The sequence below is a fragment of the Ovis aries genome, chromosome 20 (genome assembly GCF_016772045.2).
Source record: "Ovis aries strain OAR_USU_Benz2616 breed Rambouillet chromosome 20, ARS-UI_Ramb_v3.0, whole genome shotgun sequence".
Classification (NCBI taxonomy): domain Eukaryota; kingdom Metazoa; phylum Chordata; class Mammalia; order Artiodactyla; family Bovidae; genus Ovis; species Ovis aries.
This window is the reverse complement of record NC_056073.1, coordinates 8,655,384-8,667,953: the sequence shown is the minus strand read 5'-3', so window position 1 is coordinate 8,667,953 and position 12,570 is coordinate 8,655,384. Positions and strand designations below refer to the sequence as shown.

General features: G+C 54.2%; 1 protein-coding gene across 1 annotated transcript in view; it reads right to left on the bottom strand.

Annotated features, from left to right (window-relative positions):
• The window catches only part of PACSIN1 (protein kinase C and casein kinase substrate in neurons 1), a 65,415-nt gene extending 53,649 nt beyond the window's left edge, over positions 1-11,766 (bottom strand). The window contains exon 1 of the mRNA XM_015102662.4: positions 11,608-11,766. The gene's annotated coding sequence lies outside the window, so the exon portion shown is untranslated. The remainder of the gene's footprint in view (positions 1-11,607) is intronic.
• Between the last annotated feature and the right edge of the window lie 804 nt (positions 11,767-12,570).

Genomic DNA, 12,570 nt, shown 5'->3' with positions numbered 1-12,570 from the left:
GTAAATTTGATGAGTCCCAGTCCTTCAGTCATTCTCGGTGATGCTCAGATTGTCCTCTCTTTGGTCAGTGGGAACCTCCCGAAGTTGACTCTGGGATCATTCATATGGTTTTGGAAGTGTCCTTGCTTCCTGGAATGGCGTTTTACGGCTCCTCAGAGCTGCAATCAGTCATTTCTCCAAAGAGCGAGAGGAGCAGGGGGCAGGCAACTCCGATCTCTGGAGCTGATGCAGGCTGTGGTGCTCACCTCCCCCCTATCTACTGTTCCAAGGCAGAGGGGTCCCTCCCTACCCTTACCCTCCTTGGGTGGAAATGTTGTAACTTGATTTCTCCCTGCTGAGCTTCTCTTGGCCCTGTGTGGGGAAGCGTGAGTAGGGAAGGAAGCCTGCTCTGATCTGCCCCCCGCCCCCTACTCTGTCCAGGGGCGCCTGAGCCAGCTTTGCAGCTTACTAGGGCCAGCTGGTGTGAGAGCAGAGGGGCCCCCAGTGCCCAAGCCCAGCTGGAGCTGCCAGAAGGTCCCACCCAGCCAGCTGGGGCCAGTGACAAAAGTAGTGAGAAGGGGTGTGAAGGCAGGGATCCTGGGCCCCGGAGGGTGGGGAGGCCTCCCATCAGAAGTGCCCCACCTGGGGCAGGGCCAAGTGGGGCAGGCAAGACGGCAGCCGGTCACCCAACACCCGGTGAGCAGGCGGCGGCGGCAGCCTGGCGTCCATAGCCTGGTGTCCGATGGAGCTGCTGATAGAGGTGACACCAGATATCCTGCTGTGGGGGAGGCAGGGGGGAAGGGGCAGGGGAGGCAGGAGCGAAGAGAGCCGTGCTCAGGGGCGGTTTGCATCCCAGCTCCTGGAAGGACCTGGGCTTGGAGCCGTAGGGCCCTCTGCAGCTTCAGCTTGCCCATACAAAAATGGGGTGCTGGGAAGGTGAAGCGAGCTCATCAACACAACGAGCCTGGCACGGTGCCCGGCACACAGGAAGGGCTCCACAAACATCACGCGTTCTCATGACTGAAGTTGGCGTTACTGAGGGCTCAGCAGGGGTCAGCAGGGTGGGGGGCTCAGCTAAATGCAGGAAGAAGCACAGAGTGAAAGCTCCAGGGGGCAAGGACGGGGTGGGTTTCATTCACCACTGAATGGTCGGTGCCCCTTTCAATCTGGGCACACAGCACTCAATACATATTTGTTGAATGAATACGTGAGAGTAAAACAGTGACCCGGTAGCCACTAAGACACTTTATCCACTAACGAGGGCATCCCAAGTAAGAATCCGAAAGCGAATCCCAGGTCTACCCCGATGGCTGTGCAACCCCAGGCAAGTCATCCCCATCCCAACCTCAGCTTCCTTACTTATCAAAAGAGCAATAACGGTAACTAATAAGTGCCTTCCTCATCAGCTCATGGCAGGGCTCAAAGCAGAAACTGGATGTGAAGTGAGGGTGGAGCTGTCAGAGCCCTATATCGATGGGGTACCCACCCCTGCGCCACTGCAGGTGGCTTACAGATGCCCCCTTCTCCAGAGAGTTGTTCTTTTTTATTGTAGTTGATTTTCAATATTAGTTTCAGGCGTACAGCATAGGGTTTCAGTATTCACACAATTTACACTCCATTAAAAGATATATCCAGATAATGGCTGTAATTCTCTGTGCTATATGCTTGTGCTTATCTATTTTATACATAGCAATCTTTATCTCTTAACCCCGTGCCCCTCTCTTGCCCCTCCCCGTCCCGCACAAACTCGCGCACGCACACACACACACACACACACACTCACGCTCATTTGGTAATCACTAGTTTCCCCTCTACATCTGTGAGTCTGTTTCTGTTTTCCTTATACATCTGTCTGTTTTCCACATGTAAGTGATTCTATACAGTATTTGTCTTTCTGACTTTATTTCCCAAACCATAATGTTCTCTAGGTTCATGCACGTGGCTGCAAATGGCAGAGTTTCATTCTCTTCTGTGGCTGAGTAATACTCCAGTGTGTCTGTGTGTGTGTTTGTGCATGTGTGTGTTGACACACCACATCTTCCTTAGCCATCTGCTATGGGCACCTGGGTGGCTTCCATATTTTGGCTGTGGTAAGTAATGCTGCTAGGAAAACTGGGGTGCGTGTGGCTTTTCGAATTGGTGTTTGGACCGCAGCTTTAGGTGGGCAGCCTCAGCTAGGGGTGTTTTGGAGGTCACGCTCTCCCCTAGGCCTGAGAAGAGGCTCCAAAGGCCTAGCCCCTTACCTCAAAGGAGGACAGCCCTGCACTTACTGCTCCCATCCCAGGGCTTCCTACGGGACCGGAGCGGGACTCAGCTGAAAGCACCTTTCCCCGGCTCCTTCCCGACCCCATCAGACGCCCTCTCTCTCTCTCCCTCCTGTGCGCACGCAGTCCACAGTCCAAGAATCTCCTTCTTAGGTACAGCTTCCAGGGACTCTGACCTAAGACAGGAAGCATTTTATAAACTCTGAAGTGCCCCACACAAGTCCAGGGTTGTTTAGCTTTCCAGAAAATGCTGGAAGGAGATGAGCTGACAGGCAGGGAATATGTGGCGGAGGAGGTCTGCTCCTTGGGCAGAGTCGCGCTGCCCTGCTCGCAGGGAACTCACAGGCAGATAGGGGAGACAGCCCAGAAACAACAAGCAGAATACGAGGGATGCCTGAGTGCGATGAAGGAAAACAGAGCAAGGTCGGCGGTGGAGAAGGACAGGGGCTGTCTTAGGCTCTCTGGGAAGGCCTCTCTGAGGAGGTGACGTGGGCAGAGATGCGGACCTCTGCGGCCAGGCACAAGAGCAGAGCAAGGGCCCTGAGGCAGGGGGATATCTGATATGCCCGGGAAATGGCCAGGAGCCCAGCGAAGAGGGGAAGGCATGAGATGAGGTCGGCAGGACCTGACAGCCAAATCACACAGGGCCCTGCAGGCCGCCAGAGGACTCTTTACAGGACTTGAGATTTTATTCCAAGTAAGAGGGAGCCAGTAGAGTTTTGAGCAGAGGAGGAAGATGATCTCATTTAGGTTTTAAAAGGATCTCTCTGGCTGCTGGGGCAAGGGGGATGCAGGGAGACCAGGGAGAGGCTGCTGCAGTAATCTGGGAGAGCGATGGAGGGGCTCAGAGGCGGGGGAGCAGTGTAGGTGGTGAGAAGCTGTGGGACTCTGGGGATCTTGGCGACAGAGCCCGGTGACTGCAAGAGGAGGGCCCAGAAGATGAGCTCAACTACCAAGGTACACAGGGGACTGAGGGACATGTTAAGCTACACCACAGGGATGCAGCCCACAAACTCCACACCGCGGGGAGTCCTACAAGACAAACAACCCAGCTTCTCCAACGGGTAAGTTGCCAAGGACAAAGAAAAAGATGGAGGGGGGAGTATGGATTAAAAGAGACCAAGGCTTATCCGCCTGTCACAATGAGTGTGGGTCTTACTTGGATCTTGAGTCAAACTAGATGTGAAAAATGAAAAAAAAAAAGAGAAGTCTGACAACCAGGAATGTGAATGCTGAGTGGACATTTGACGATATAAAGAAAATGATTTCTTCTTAAGTGTGATGATGGTATTAGGATTATGTTAGGAAAAATCCTTATCTTTTAGAGACACAGCTTGATAGACTTGTGATGAAATCATGCCTGGGATTTGCTTTGAATTATTATGGAGGGGAGGGGCACAGAACTGAAACATGAGTTTGGCCATGAGTTGACAGCATTTGAAGCTGAATGTTAGGGACAATGACGGTTCATTATACTATTCTACTTTTGGAAATGCTTATATTTTTCCATGATAAAAAGTTTAAAAAGAAAAGGGATGAAAATCAAGTCCAAGGGGAGGTGCTGAACAGCATAAGGCCCCTCCATACGTGTCAGGCCTGAACCTCAGCAGGGGCGTCCCAAAGCCCAGCCCTTGCCCCATCCCACTTCGGCGGCCTTTCTGCTCTGGAGGTCAGTCAAGGCTGGATCCAGGCAGGTGAGGGATAGAATGTGTGGCCCAGAGAAAGCCCAGGTGGCACAGAGTGGGGCTGGGGCAGATGGGCCTCTGCCAGACCCTGCAAGGAGCGGGGAGAGCCCTGGGCCACCTGTCCCAGCCAGTCCCGTGAGGCCGATCACCTGCGCAATCCAGCCCCTGGCTCTCCTACCAGCCTCATCTCCTGCTTCTTCCTCTGGGCTCCTGAACTGATTTCCTCCCCCGCCCCTGTGCCCAGCTCTCAGGATCTGCCACCCTTCCCTTCCAGGTCTGCTTCTACAGAAGACCATCCACAGTCAATCAGCCCCAGCCTTTGGGAGCACAGCTGCAAAGGACGCTCCTCACTGGGAGGAGGGGTCACTCTGCATCCAGACTGCACAGGTGTGAATCCTCCCTCTGCCACTTGCCTGCGAGCGTGACCTCAGGCAAGTCACTTGACCTCCGTTCCCACCTTTGTAAAATGGGATGACTTCATAACGTTACTGAGAAGACTAAATGAGTTAATAAATGTGGGCAACCAGAACAGCGCCTGGCCTATGTCAGAGGCCCTCAGGACCCCTGGCACTGCTCTTCAGGGCCTGCCTCACTTCTCCATGCTCTCCTGACACCACAGTTACCTCCTCTCCCATCCCAGCAGGTTTCTTTTTTTATTAACTTTCCATTTTTTATTTATTTCTGTCACACTGCATAGCATGCCGGATCTTAGCTCCCTCACCAGGGATCAACCCTGTGCCCCTGCAGTGAGTGGAAGCACATATTCTCAGCCACTGGACAACCGGTGAAGGGCCCAGCAGGTTTTGTCCACCCCAGGATTGGAAGGAGGAAGGAGAGGAGACACAAGCCCATGAGGAGACCAGTTAGAAACCAGTCACAGGTGAAAGCAACCTAGCTATCCATTGACAGATGAGTGGGTAAAGAAGTTGTGATATAAATATGCCATGGAGTATTACTCAGCTATAAAAAGGAATAGCTGCCCTGGTGGCTCAGAAGGTAAAGCGTCTGCCTGCAATGCGGGAGACCCGGGTTCGATTCCTGGGTTGGGAAGATCCCCTGGAGAAGGAAATGGCAATCCACTCCAGCACTCTTGCCTGGAAAATCCCATGGATGGAGGAGCCTGATAGGCTACAGTCCATGGGGTGGCAAAGAGTCGAACACGACTGAGCAACTTCAATTTCTGGAATGCATCTGAGTCAATTCTAATGAGGTGGATGGAGCTACAGCCTATCACGCAGGAGGTCAGAAAGAGAAGAACAAATGCCGTATATCAGCACGCGCAGATGGAATCCAGAAAGACAATACTGAGGAACCTATTTGCAGGGCAGCAAGGGAGGCAGAGACAGATCACACTCGTGAACACAGTGGGGGAGGGAGGGGGTGGGACAAATGGAGAGAGGGGCATGGAAACACGCACATCACCGCACGGAAGACAGAGAGCCAGTGAGAAGACGCTGTGCGGCTCAGGGAACGCAAATGGTGCTCCACAACAACCCAGAGGGGTGCGAAGAGGTGGGCCGGGGAAGCGAGGTTCAAGAGGGAGAGGATATATGTATACCTATGGCTGACTCATGTTGATGTACGGCAGAGACCAACATAATGTTGTAAAGCAATCATCTTTCCATTAAAAATAAATAAATAAATGAATAAAAACAAAACCTGTTACAAATAAAAACTCTTCAGACCAAAAGTAAGCAGCATCTGACTCCAACGGCATCAAATTTGCATTGGAAGGGAGTGTAATTTAAATGCTCATTTTTTTTGAGACTGCTAAGAAGAATCCCAGGTATTATGGTGCAGTTTATGTTTTGTAAATTATGTTTTATAGAAGTGATGACAACTGTGGTATAAATGCAAAGAGCACAGGGTGCTAAAAAGCAACCACTGGCCTTCTCGCCGGGCACTTGACCCCCCAGTACTTGCCCAAGAGATAAACCATCGGATGTGCAGCTTTGGGGTCACTGTTATGCAAATATGCACACAAGATACATATGTACATTTCATTTTTGGCCGAGTCGCATGGCTTTTGGGATCATCTAAAGGTGCCCCCCCCCCCCCCGGCAGTGGAAGCACAGAGTCCTAACCAGTGGACCACCAGCAAAGTCCCCCTCTGCATTTTTTGAATGGCTCATACTGCACGCGTGTTCTACAAAGCCATTTGCTTTGACTCGCCAATACAGTCTGACCATCTTTCCACCCTCATACTGAGCTCTGTCCAGTTCTTTCCTCTGGGTCTTCAGCACCTAAAACAGCGCCCGGCACACAGAAGACATTCAGTCCACATTCATTGACCAAACGACAGAAAAAATAGCTACCAAAACTCACAGCATCTCCTCAGGTCCTAATTATGTCACCAACCCTCCTGATGGACTTAGCTTTGCCACATGGACCATTCCACCCAGCTCTGCATGCCAAGAGGGCGCCTATAGGAGAAGCCCTGGGGCATGGAACGGCCCCATTAAAACCTCACCCGTGTATTCTATTGTACGAACAACTGATTGAATCACAGTATATTTCAACAACAGTTTCTGAAACAGCAAGCTCTCAGCAAGTACTTGCTATTATTATTTATAAACATACAAATATTTCCATATTTCCTAATTTATATCTTCTCTTTCCTAGAACTGTTTATTTGCATTTCTCTTGTTTTTCCTTTTTCTAAATTTGCTGCAGTGGGCCTTGGTTGTGTCACGTGAGATCTTTCAGTGCGGTGCTCGGACTCTCTTGTGGAACACGGCCTCGGTAGTTACGGAACGTGTGCTTAGTTGCCCTGCTGCACGTAGGGTCTTAGTTCCCTGCCCAGGGATAGAACTCAAGTTCCCTGCACTGCAAGATGGATTCCTCACCACTGGGCCACCAGGAAAGTCTCTCTCTTCTTATTTTAACGTAAAAAATTCTAGAACTATGTGTATTTGAAAGAATAAATGCTGGCTTTAAAAAAAACTTGCAGCTATTGCCAAAAGAGGTCGAGCCAACCTCAGCTGATGGGAGAGTTCCAGTTTCCCACAGCCTCTGCCACCTAAGAGCTTTCTTATGATGAAGACTTTTATTTCTCAAATGGATTATTCTTATTTAGTGACTCCACTTTCGATCATCAGACCTCCTGAATAAATAATAGGATGGATCATTTTATTTCTAACAGCACTAGGGAACCAAAATTCACAAATGGACAATTACTTTCTAGATAGCGAACAGAAACAAATGCAAAAATTTTTTCAATGGACATCTTAATTTTTTCAAACTGTCAACTTCAAACAAGTGTCCCTCAATACAAAACAAGAGAAAACTAGAAGCGCTAAGCTCCCTCCCCGCCTCTCTGCTCTTCTCTCCCGCCACACTTCAGCCCAGTCTAGGGCACCCAGATTTAACAAATGAAAATACAGGACACTAAGTTAAATCTGACGTTCAGATAAACAACATACAAAATTTTTAGCACCAGTATGTCCCATGCAATATTTGGGACATACATACACCAAAAAGCAAACAAACCAAAGCTAACCAAGTGTGTTGTTTCATCTGAAAGTCAGATTTAACTGGGCATCCTAGAGTTTATTTGGCAAGTAGACCACAGCTCCTGCCCAGTGTCTAAAGATCGAGTGATTTTTAAATAGGAGCCAAGACCCTCTTTGCCCTCGCAGTCTTTAGTCAACCTGCTACCCCAAGCTCGAGGTCTGCACAGGCATCCAACCCACCCTTACAGAAATGCTCCCCACCCAGAGACGCCCCACCAACTTCCCTGGGATTAGAGTCCCTGTCCCCTAGAGCCATCTGGGGTTAGGTTCCTGCTGGTGTTTTCCCTTCAGCCCGTCTCACACCTTCCCATCCATCCTTTCTGTCAGGGGTGCTGGCAGTCCCTTCGGGATGGTGGCTGCTTTGGAGCCACCTGCCTAAGGGCACGTCCTGAGCCATACCCAGTGTCAGAGGGATGCGGAGGTCCTCAGGCCCTGCCATTCCACAGCAACTCTGAAGGGCCCCTGCAGCTCCAGAGCGCCCAAGCCGTGGAGGGGCTCTCTGCTGGGCCTGCATCAGAGCTCCACTTTTAGGTCTATTTTTTACTCATTCATTGTGGCTGTGCCACACAGCATGCGTGATCCACCTTAATTTCTGGACCAGGGATCGAACCCGTGCCCCCTGCAGTGGAAGCGAGGAGTCCCAACCACTGGACCACCAGGGAATTCCCAGAGTTCCGCTTCTCTCTCCACTCACCCTGCTTCCTTGCCCTGCAGTCCACAGGCCGGGAATCACTCCCCTGCCCACCCCACCAGACCTGTCCCCACCTCCCCGCCCCGGTCCACAGGCCCCTGACCAGAAACCAGCCACTAAGTGTCCACAGTGGGTCGGTCTGGAGCTGGCTAATGTATCTTTTTTTAATTTGGGCTTTCCAGTACATTCTAGATTTTTCCACACAGGTACATATTACTTTAGTAATACAATAATAAAAATAATAATAAAAGCTTTTTTTTCTTTAAGAAAAATGTAAAACCAACCCAGCAGCCCTCCTCCTCTCTGACCTGCCCACTCCTCCCCCATCCCTCCCACCTGCTTCCCCAGGGAGGTCTCCCCGCGAATCAGCGAACTCCCACCCCAGATGCCTCCTCAGTCCTGCCAGACCCACAGGCGGTTTCACTTCTCCACTGAAGGCTTTCTGCCACCAGCTCATCCTTGCTGGGGGCTATATGCAAATTCTGGAGGGGTCCTCAGTGCTGGTTGGGAGCAGGAGGCTAAGTCCTGAGATTGGAGAGAAAGTGTAAGAGGGGAACCAGCATTTGCTAACTCCGTGGGGTCCTCTGCACCAGGCTCTGGGGGCCATGGGAACAGGACGCAGACCCTGCCTCCTAGGGCTCCACAGCTGGAGGGGCAATGGAAAGCCAGAGAGGACACTGTGTGAGGTCAAGTGGGCCAGGTGTGGGGAGGAGGAATTCATGGAAGCTTCTGGAAGAAGGAAAAGTCTCAGCAGATCCCTGAGGTGAGAAGGACTGGGTAGGGAGGCAGGAGGGGGCCCGGCTCTAGCAAGGGGATCAGTCTGTGCACAGGCCTGCAGGTGAGAGGAGGGTGGTTTATTTGAGGAACTGAAAGCAGTTCAGAGCAGCTGGAGGGCAGAGGATGGAGAGGAAGCCCAGGCCCGGAGAGGGCAGCGGGGCCACGGGAGGGAGACTGCGCTCTGTCCTCAAAGAAACAGGGAGCCGTCGACGGACGCAGAGCAGGGGAGGGACAGACTCAGGTGGGCGTCCTATAAACATCTCTGCCTGCCACACAGCAGGAGCTCAAAGAGTTTTCATCTTGAGCCTCTGAAACCATTACAGTCCCACCTAATCAAGCACACACTATCTGCCACGTGGGAGTACCTAAAACCTGTGTCTCCATGGAGACACAGCCCCAGCCCCAAGGTCCACAGCCCTCCTGCTCTTGCGTTAGGGAATACGTTAGGGAATAACGGACTCTGGAGCCTCGGTTCAAATCCAAGCTCCTCCGGTTTCAAACCATGTAACCTTGGACAGATGACCTCTCAGTGCCTCAGTCTCCTCATGTGTAAAATGGGGATAATAACAGCATCCAATTGGGTTGAAGTGAAGGTTGAGTGACTCAGTACAGAAAAAGTGGCTGCCTCCTGGCTCCTGGCAGATGCTGTACACTGCTGGTTTCTACTGTTTTTTCTGCATCCCTGGGCCAACCACTTGCAGGCACTAACCAAACTATCCCCCATATCCTCTCCCAGCCCTGAACATCGCACCCTTCCTTTCTCCATCACTGGGGGTGGGACAGAACCAGACGCGATTGAGGACAACCCACTGACCTGGGCCTGGGGCCTCGCCCCAGCTCCCTCGAGTGCCGTGGACAGAACACTGGACTTGGAGCCAGGAACTGTGTCCTGGGCTGGGCTCTGCTGCTGACCCTCAGACTCCCGCTCTGTGAGATGATGGCAAGGACATCTCGCTGTCTTATCAGCATGGCTATCAAAGGAGCAACGAGGGCTGCAGACGCCCTGAGAATGACCATGTCACAGGCACGGCCTTGCGGCTGGACCAGAGCTCGTGCTGGCAGCGTCCTCCTCTGGCCTACACTGGCTCCTCCACACAATCGTCAGATCTGTTCAGAGCTCGCTGTGAGGACCCCAGAGGCTGAGCATGGCCTGCCTCGAGCCTTCCCAGATGCCCTGATGCTGTCCGGGACCCTTCTAAGGGCTGGGACAGAGACAGAGAACCTGGTATGGGCTCAGTACCCTGGGAGGCAAGTGCCAACCCAGAGGCTTGAGGCAAGTCAGACCTTCACCAGGGCCTTCCAGCAAGCCTGGACCAGCCAGGGACTCAAGCCTGGTGCCCAAAAAGACCCTCTAGAGCCATTAGGACCCCAGTATCTATCTCCAAATGCCGTAGCTGCTCATCACCTCTAGGCCAAGGAAGGGCCTGAATGGGAGAGTCTGTTTTCAGTAGCTCTTTGGCCCTGGGGGATGGGAGGAGAGCCCAAGATGGGGTTCACCCCCCTCCTTCAGGGTGCCAGCTATTTCTCAGGGTTCACGTGGATTCATTCACTCATTCCACAAACATGTACTTGGTGCCAGACCCAGGTCAGGTGCAGGGGCAATGACAGATGAATCACACAGACTTCTGTCTTGAAGCACTTCCGGTCTATGGGCCACGGGAGAGGCACAAGGCAGGCTAGGCTGGAGAATGCGGGGCAGGCGGCACGGGTCTCACCTGGGATAGCAGGAAGCTACCTGGAGGAGGGCGCGTGAGTGGCTTATGGACCTGTGATGGGAAGGCCGGGTGGGTGAGGGATGGAACCTCCAAGACCATTGACAGTCCTGTTTGCACCCTCGCCAGGCCAGAGCCAGGACAACGTGAGTTATTTATGGTTGTGCCCAGAGAAAAGCGGGCACATGTGTCACTGCACGTGGGGTGCAGAGCTGGGCGGTAGAGAGTGGGGGGCGGCTCGGGCTTGGAGCTGGGTCGTGGCCAAGCTCTGTGGTTTGCCACTGTGTCCCTCACACCCTGATGACCTTTTAAGCTTTTCAAGGCCTCCCATAAGGCAAAACTAAGGAGGAGAGAGAATTCCAACCGGCAGCAAGTGGCCTGGGGGGTGGGGAAGGGAGCAGGGCCAAACAGACCTTGGCCTCTGCGGTCTGTGCAGGCCATTTATCCTCACCTTCTCCTCCTCTCCCACCTCCCATCTCAGCAGTGGGGAAAGGGGGCAGACAAGACAGAAAAAAATATCTTTCACTGTAAACCAGACAGGACCGAGGGCGGGCATCAGCTGCTGTATTTCTCCCCAGCCAACTCTGGTCCACAAACAGCCTACGCACCAAGCTGGCATCAGCCTACCCACCCTGTTGGGACCGGAACAAGCCAGGCCAGAGCCTCGGATGGGACCTGGGGCCTGGGTCCCACCTTCCCACGGCACCTATTTTCTGCGTTTCCCCCCCCCCCCCCCCCCCCCGCCCCTCGGGTGAAGGCCTCCGCCAGGTCCGTCTCCCAGGGGGCCCAGCTCAGGGACATCCTGACACTGCCCCGGGTGATGCTCAAGAATCCCGGCGCTTGCAAAGCACCCGCGGTCGCACGCTCACCTCTCTGCAGGTAGCTGTCCGATCCTCCCCCCTGTCCGCCTCTGCGCCCGCCCCCAGCACGCACCCCTAGACTGGAGCGCTCCCTCCCTACCCCGTACCCAAGGGCCAGACCTCTCACCTGGGGGCAGGGGCGCCCGGCACCATCGGCGGCGCCGCGGGGCCAAGCGGGGCGTCTGGGGGCCCGGCCTCAAGCCCGGCCGACTTCCCGGGGGGCAAGAGAGCCTGCGCCGCCGCGTCCCTCCGGACCTTGCCCGGGGCTGCGCGAAGGAGGAAGGTCAGAGCCGAGGAGGAGGGGAGGCGGCGGGCGGAGGCGCGCAGATGGGCGCAGATTAGCGAGGCATTTTTAGCGAGCCAATGGCGGCGCGGCGCCGGGCGGAGCGGTGGCTGCGCAGGTGGAGGCGCCGCGCTGCTGAGGCGGCAGCTGCCGGCTTAGGAGGTGCGGGGGGGGCGGGCAGCACCCCCAGCGCCCGGGCCCGCGCCCTGCTCCCCCTCCCAGGGTTGCTCCGCGGCGCCCGGCCGAGGGGCTCTGGCTGCGGCGGGCGGGCGCCGAGAGCGTCTCCCGCGCGCCCTGGTCCTCGGCCCCCTGCGGGAGCCCCGGGGACCCCGGGGCGTCGCTCCCCTCCCCCTCTCCGCCCGTTCCTCACTTTTTTAGGTCTGGAGTCTGTGTGTGTGTGTGTGGCAGGGGGGTGCTCTGGAGTGAGGACACCTCCTCCCCCAGCACCGCACCCATAACCCCCGCACCCCGCACCAGCTTCTTCCAGAAATGCCCAAACTGGCCCCACGGGGAAGTCACCCAGGCCACCTCCTAAGGGGCTCTCTGAGCGACTCGTTGGGACCCCCGATGCACTCTTCCTGTCTTAAACCCTGCACGCTTCCGGAAACCTAAACGCTATGAAGGGCGCTGGGGCAGCTCTCTTCACTGCAGATTTGTAAGCGGCTGTCTTGGATTTATAAGGAGGGTTTATTCAACACCTATCTACTGAGAACCTGCTTCCTGCAGGGCACTGATGAGCGGCTGGACTGTAGCAGAGTACGAAACAGACCAAATTGGGGTTAGGGGGATAAATTGGGAGACTGCGAT